A 6000-nucleotide genomic window follows, 5' to 3' on the forward strand; every position below is an offset into this window, starting at 1 on the left:
TTAAGGTGGAGGAGCTAAAAGAACCTGCAGATGGCCTGTTTGGCATCCTGGCAGCGGCAGCCCCTATCAAGGTGGTCCTCCTGGTCCATGAGGGAGTGGTAAAAGTGGCAAAGACCCTGTGGCAGACCTTGGCCTCCCTACCTCCTACGTTTAAGTGGGCAGGAAAGAAATATTATGTTCCCGCAAAAGGGTTTGAATATCTCTATACCCACTCCTCCCCAGCGTTGTGACAGCAGCCAACAAAAGGGATAGGCAGGGGCAGGCACATTCCCCAAAATATAAGGATGCTAAAAAGCTAGATCTTTTCAGTATTCCACAGCAAGCTTGCCCTTGCGCATATCTAAGCAGCAAGCCCCGTTGGGTAGATATCATTTTAACATCTGGCAGTGGTTGGAAAAAGTCTCAGACTCCCTCTCTCAGGCCTCCAAGCAGGAGTTTTGAGGCGATCCTGGAGCCCAGGGCCTCCCTTCAGGCAGCCTCAGATGCAGCTGATTCGGTGGCCAGAACCATGGCATCTGCACTGTCAATGAGAAGGGCATCGTGGCTCCAATTGTCCTGGGAAAATTGTGTAGGCCTTGTGTGTGGTGGTGTGTTTTGGTCCTTTTTTTGTAATGCATTTGTGGTACTTCTTCCTCTGTCTGTTTACAGGGAGGAGACAGTACACTATTCATCCTGTCATGCAGACTACACAACACAGGTGGGGTACTGTTACCATACCTCCCTTGCTGGATGTTCCTGGGAGCCTGAAAACTTCCCCAGGCCAGCTAGCACGTAGGTAAGTACTGTAGGAGCAATCTAGTACTACTCAGGGCTTTACTTGGTAAACCAGGGTAAACATGGGAAGGGATTTCTCACTTACTGCTCTGTAATCCCAAGATGATGCAGCTTCACAGGGAGTGGAATTCTCCAGTGTCTCTGTTCTGGTCACAAACTGCCGGAAGTGCTTCTAAAGCTTTCACGTGGAGCCCTCCTGTGGAGTGGGGAAAGGGTGAGGAGAGAGGGAAAGAGAGACCCTCCCTTTCTCACCTTTTCCGAGTTTGTGGCAGAGCAAGAGTTCTTGGGCTGAGAACCAGACAGGCACAGTTCCCACCAGGGAACAGCCTGAGGCAGGACTGCACAGGAGGAACAGGCTTCTCTGCATGCCCAGACAAGCTGCAGGATAGAGGAAGGAATGTGAGCAACACAGAGCACTGTGACCCTCTCTTAGGCGAAAAGCCCCTGCAAACACTCCCGGGGGGAGGCAAAGGAGAAGGGGTTTAACCCCTGAGTTTCATCCCACTTGTTCATTAACAATCTTAATTATTGCCTTGGGAGGGACACACTTGTTTTTGCTTTTTTGGGATCCAGAGTCTCTGGGGTTTGCAGGATCTAACTCAGAGCACACGAGAATCCCCCAATTCAGAGCAGGAGGAAGAGGAGCTGTGCAGGAGCCCTGCTTTCTTCTCCAGGGAGCTGAGGGCCGACTTCAGTATCTGGAGGATGGGGATGGGGAAGGGGTGGGAGACAGGACTCTGCATCCTTTAAGGGTTTTCCCCCTTCCAGACCAGGATTTATCTCCAAGGCTGGCTGGGTCGCTTCCTGTTCGACCTCAGAAACTCATGATCGAGCTTTTCTGTGTTGGAGTTGCAGCTTCTCGGGCCAGGGTGGGACCCAACATGCCAGTCCAACTCTGAGCTTTATACTCTAGCAGCACGAGGGTTGGCTGGCAGGGAACAGCCAGGGCATAACTAACTCACTCTTTGTAGAGCCTGTAAACGTGGCCTCACATAGGACATGGCAAGGAGGCACTGCAGCAGCAGCAGATCTGGGTGGTTGAAACCACCACACTGCTATTTACCTGATGCGGGGGGGAGGAGGATTATAAATCACAACTGGTTGAAAACGAATACAAATAAAGGTTTTAAAACAAAATGGCCAGGAGACACTGACCTGTTGTTATACTTATAAAATAAACAGCAGGATATTATTCAGGGGGACAAAGCAATATGCCACATTTATTGTGACTACAAAAATTTCAAAAAGCAATTGCCCACCCACACACACACACCCACTCACACACACACCCACACCCACACAGTTCTACAAAGATGAAGTATAGTTACCAGCCTCAGTTGCTCGTGTTAGTCCACGGGCCAGGTGGCTAAGCACAAGGGAGGGAGCAGGGGTCTGTCGGTGCGCACCGATGCTCCTGGTGGATGATTGTAGAACCAAACCAAAGTCCTCATCTTTTTGTCCCTTTTTTTATAGGGGTAAGCTCTTATGCCACTCTATGGGTTCTGCTTCGTCATGCTGCATCTGCATCTTGGTGTGATTATCAAATCACCCATGTTTTGCAAGCATGACCATTGTTGTTATTTTTCATAGTTCATCTTGTTTTTGGTCCTTCGAGGTGGATCCCAGTGTCATCAGGGTGGGCAGTCTTTGGCCATCTGGGTTATAAAAGTTGTTATCTTCACTCCCTTGAACATCGAGGCTGGCATCTTTTCCCGTCACTCTCTGGTCTTACATACACACATCACTCATTCATCTATTCACACCCTAATCGCTTAACATTTACTTAAAACTTGTAACTGGAAGACACAAGTGTCCTTCAGAAACAATAACATTTCTTTTTATCTAAAACGTTCACTATTATTACAAAACATCCTCATTTAACATTGAATCTTCCTGTTTTATAACATTTGCTGATGTTACTTAAGCAGTGATCTTAAAACGTGTGTACTTCAACAATATAAACAGGTTCACAGAATGATCTTTGGTAACTTTACAAACTTATCAATAGTGAATGGATCACCCTACATACTCAAAATGCAAAGCCTCACAGAGACTGCTGTGGTGGTTTGTCACGTAACAAAAGAATAAGGGTATCTCACATAGAATCAGTATAACAGAATCAAGCTTTGAGCCTACACTATCTACTTGTTCCACTACTGGAAGCAGAAAATCTGGTGGCTTGAGCTGAAGGGCAGAACTTAGTCCTGGAGCCTCTAGCAACAAGACAAACACCTCCCAATTCCACAGGTGGGGGCATTAGCCCCTTAGTAATGAACGAGGAGAGAAGCCGTGCAACAGAACAGAAGGGCTGCCTCATATCCCCTTATTGACAGGAGAGGCTCCTCAAGCCCAGCCAAATAAGTCTGTCTGCACAAGCAGCATCAACTTTAAAGATCTGCTCACCAGAGCGTCTTATGCCTGATGTAAGTGGCACCAAAGTCCCTGGATCCATTCTGGTTGATAACATCCAACAGCAATCCAGTACCCTTTGGCTTTTAAGAACTACTTGCCCTGTGTTCAAACACTCGTCACACTGCTCTCTGTCCCTTCTCCCTTTGAAGATGTCACTCATTACAGCCATAACTCTAACCGAGAGAGAGTCAAATACAGGGCCTTAAGATTAGTTCTTTGGGACCAAACCTTTCCACCACTTCCCCAGACCTTTGGGACATATGGGAGAGGTGGGGAGAGAGACCAAGGGTTACTCCATCATAGCTCTAAGATTGTCTAAATTAATCAGATTATGTTTTGCAATTGTTATGACTTGGCAGGTGTTCAAACCCCTTAGAAATGTCAACGTGTTCTCAGATTTAAGGTAACTTCTATGGCATGCTTTTACACTGTCTTCATTATAGACTATTGCATGTCTGCTTCCTGTAGCTTTATACCCGTCTTCAGCAACTTTTTTTCTTCACTTAAGGCTTGTCTACCTGAAGCAGCAATGCACACTAAAGGGCTATGATTTCTAAAGCACACCAACGTGTTGTGTGCTAACTGGTCTGTATAATAGACCCTGCTGGTTGAAGGAAAAATTTCCTACTGCACATTAATGTAGTGCTGTTAAGTAGTACATTAATATGTACTGGAGCACATCAGTAGGGTCTACATGGGCCAGATAGCGCGCAACACACTGGTGCATTTTAGAAATCACACCCCTCTAGTCTGTATCGCTGCTCCATATAGACAAGCCTTTAGGCTTGATTGGGAGGAGCAAAGGTTGTGGTCATTTCTGGTATACACTTGACCCAGAACTGATGTTCATTTTGGCAGTTCTGCTGTCCTTGTTCACCTGGAAGGCCACAGCCCATGTTTGTGGGGGTTTTGCTGCTTGCTAAACTCCCACAAGTGGGAACATGTAGAGGCCACTGGAAGAACACATGAAAGGTTAGTTACCATTAACTGGTCTTCTTAGCGATGAGCCTTCACACATTCACTCTCTGTCCAACCTCACTCCTTCCTCAGAGTCCCAAATTACCTTTTCAGACTTCACAGTCAAAGCTACACTGTTAGTTGCTAAGCTTTGTCCTCATTTTTATAAAATACCTACTCTGACTTCTAAATAGCTGAAGATTTCTTTTGATCTTCACATTTTCAAACTATATTATGAACTGTTTCTTATTTCATGGTTCTAAATAGTTACACAGTAAGACAGCTACAAGAGCATACTCAATAGAAAATATTTTGCTTTCCACCCTCATGACTCATTTTTTCTCCTTTAAAATATCATTTTCATATACCCAGAAACATTACTGAACCTCTTTAGAAGCAGACACTGGAGTTTTTAACATACCTAATTATTTATTGCAGTTGACAAAGTTTAACAAGATTTTTTAAAAAATCTGTTTACTTTCATTTACAAATGTACAACATATTTAACATGCATATAGCCTAACCTTCACAGCAAGTGAACTTTCAAATACTAAATCCTGTAAAGTCAAACCAAAGTTGCAGCCTAAAAGTAGCAAATAACCAAAAGCCCCCAAACCAAACTAACAGTACACAATTAAATTAGCTTTTCCAGCGTTTGTCCAATATTTCTCTAGATTAAGTCAATTTATCAGTATCTTAAGTCTGCAAACAAAGAAAGCAGAATTTCTTACCTGTGGTCTAGATATGCCGATATATGGGCAGTCTCTCTCTCCCAGTGTCAGACAAGTGGTGACTGAAAGGAATCAAAAGTTAGATTCTATCCCTCAACCAGTCTCAGAATCCTCTTCCCGCTTTTAATAAGGTAACTAAACTTAATATCTTTGTAGAAGAACAAATGCCAAAGAAACCTACCACAGTAGCATTTAACTTCAAAAAGGGGAACTACACAAAAATGAGGAAGCTACTTAAATGAAAATTGAAAGGAACAGTCACTAGGGTGAAATGCCTGCAAACTGCATGAAGACTATTTAAGCACCAGAGTAGAGGCTGAAATTAAATGTATACCTCCATTTAAAAAAAAAAAAGAAAAAGAAAAAAAACAGCAAGAGGACCAAAAAAAAATGTCACCTTGGCTAAACAGCACAGTAAAAGAGGTGGTTAGAGGCAAAAAGGCATCATTTAAAAGTTAGAAGTCAAATCCTAGCAAGGAAAACAGAAAGGAGTATAAACTCGAGTAAATCAAGTATAAAATATAAGTCAGGCCAAGAAAGAATTTGAAGAGAAACTAGCAGAAGACATGAAAACTAACAGCAAAAATGTTGCTAAGTATACCAGAAGTGGGAAGCCTGCTGAACAGTCAGTAAAACTACTGGATGATCAAATTGCTAAAGGAGCACTCAAGGAAGACAAAGCTGTTGTGGAGAAGCTAAATACATTCTTTGCATCAATCTATCTTCACTACAGAGGCTGTGGGGAAGATCCCCAACACCAAGCCATTCTTTTTCAGTGACGCACCTGAGGAACTACCCCAGATTGAGTTGTCAAGAGGGGAGGTTTTGAAACAAATTGATAAATTAAACAGTAATAAGTCACCACATCCTGATGGTATTCACCCACGAGTTCTGGAGGAATTCAAATACAAAATTGCAGAACTACTAATTGTGGTATGTAAAGTATCACTTAAATCAGCCTCTGCACCACATGGCTGGAGGATAGCTAATGTAATTCCAATTTTTAAAAAAATCCTCCAGAGGTAATCCTGGCATTTACAGGCCAGCAAATGTAACTTCACTACCTTGCAAATGGGTTAAAACTATAGTAAAGAACAGAATTATCAGATGCACAGATAAACACAAT

This window comes from Emydura macquarii, unplaced genomic scaffold, assembly GCF_026122565.2.
Source record: "Emydura macquarii macquarii isolate MOO-44397 ecotype Brisbane River unplaced genomic scaffold, CSIRO-AGI_Emac_v2 contig_212, whole genome shotgun sequence".
Taxonomy (NCBI): Eukaryota; Metazoa; Chordata; order Testudines; family Chelidae; genus Emydura; species Emydura macquarii.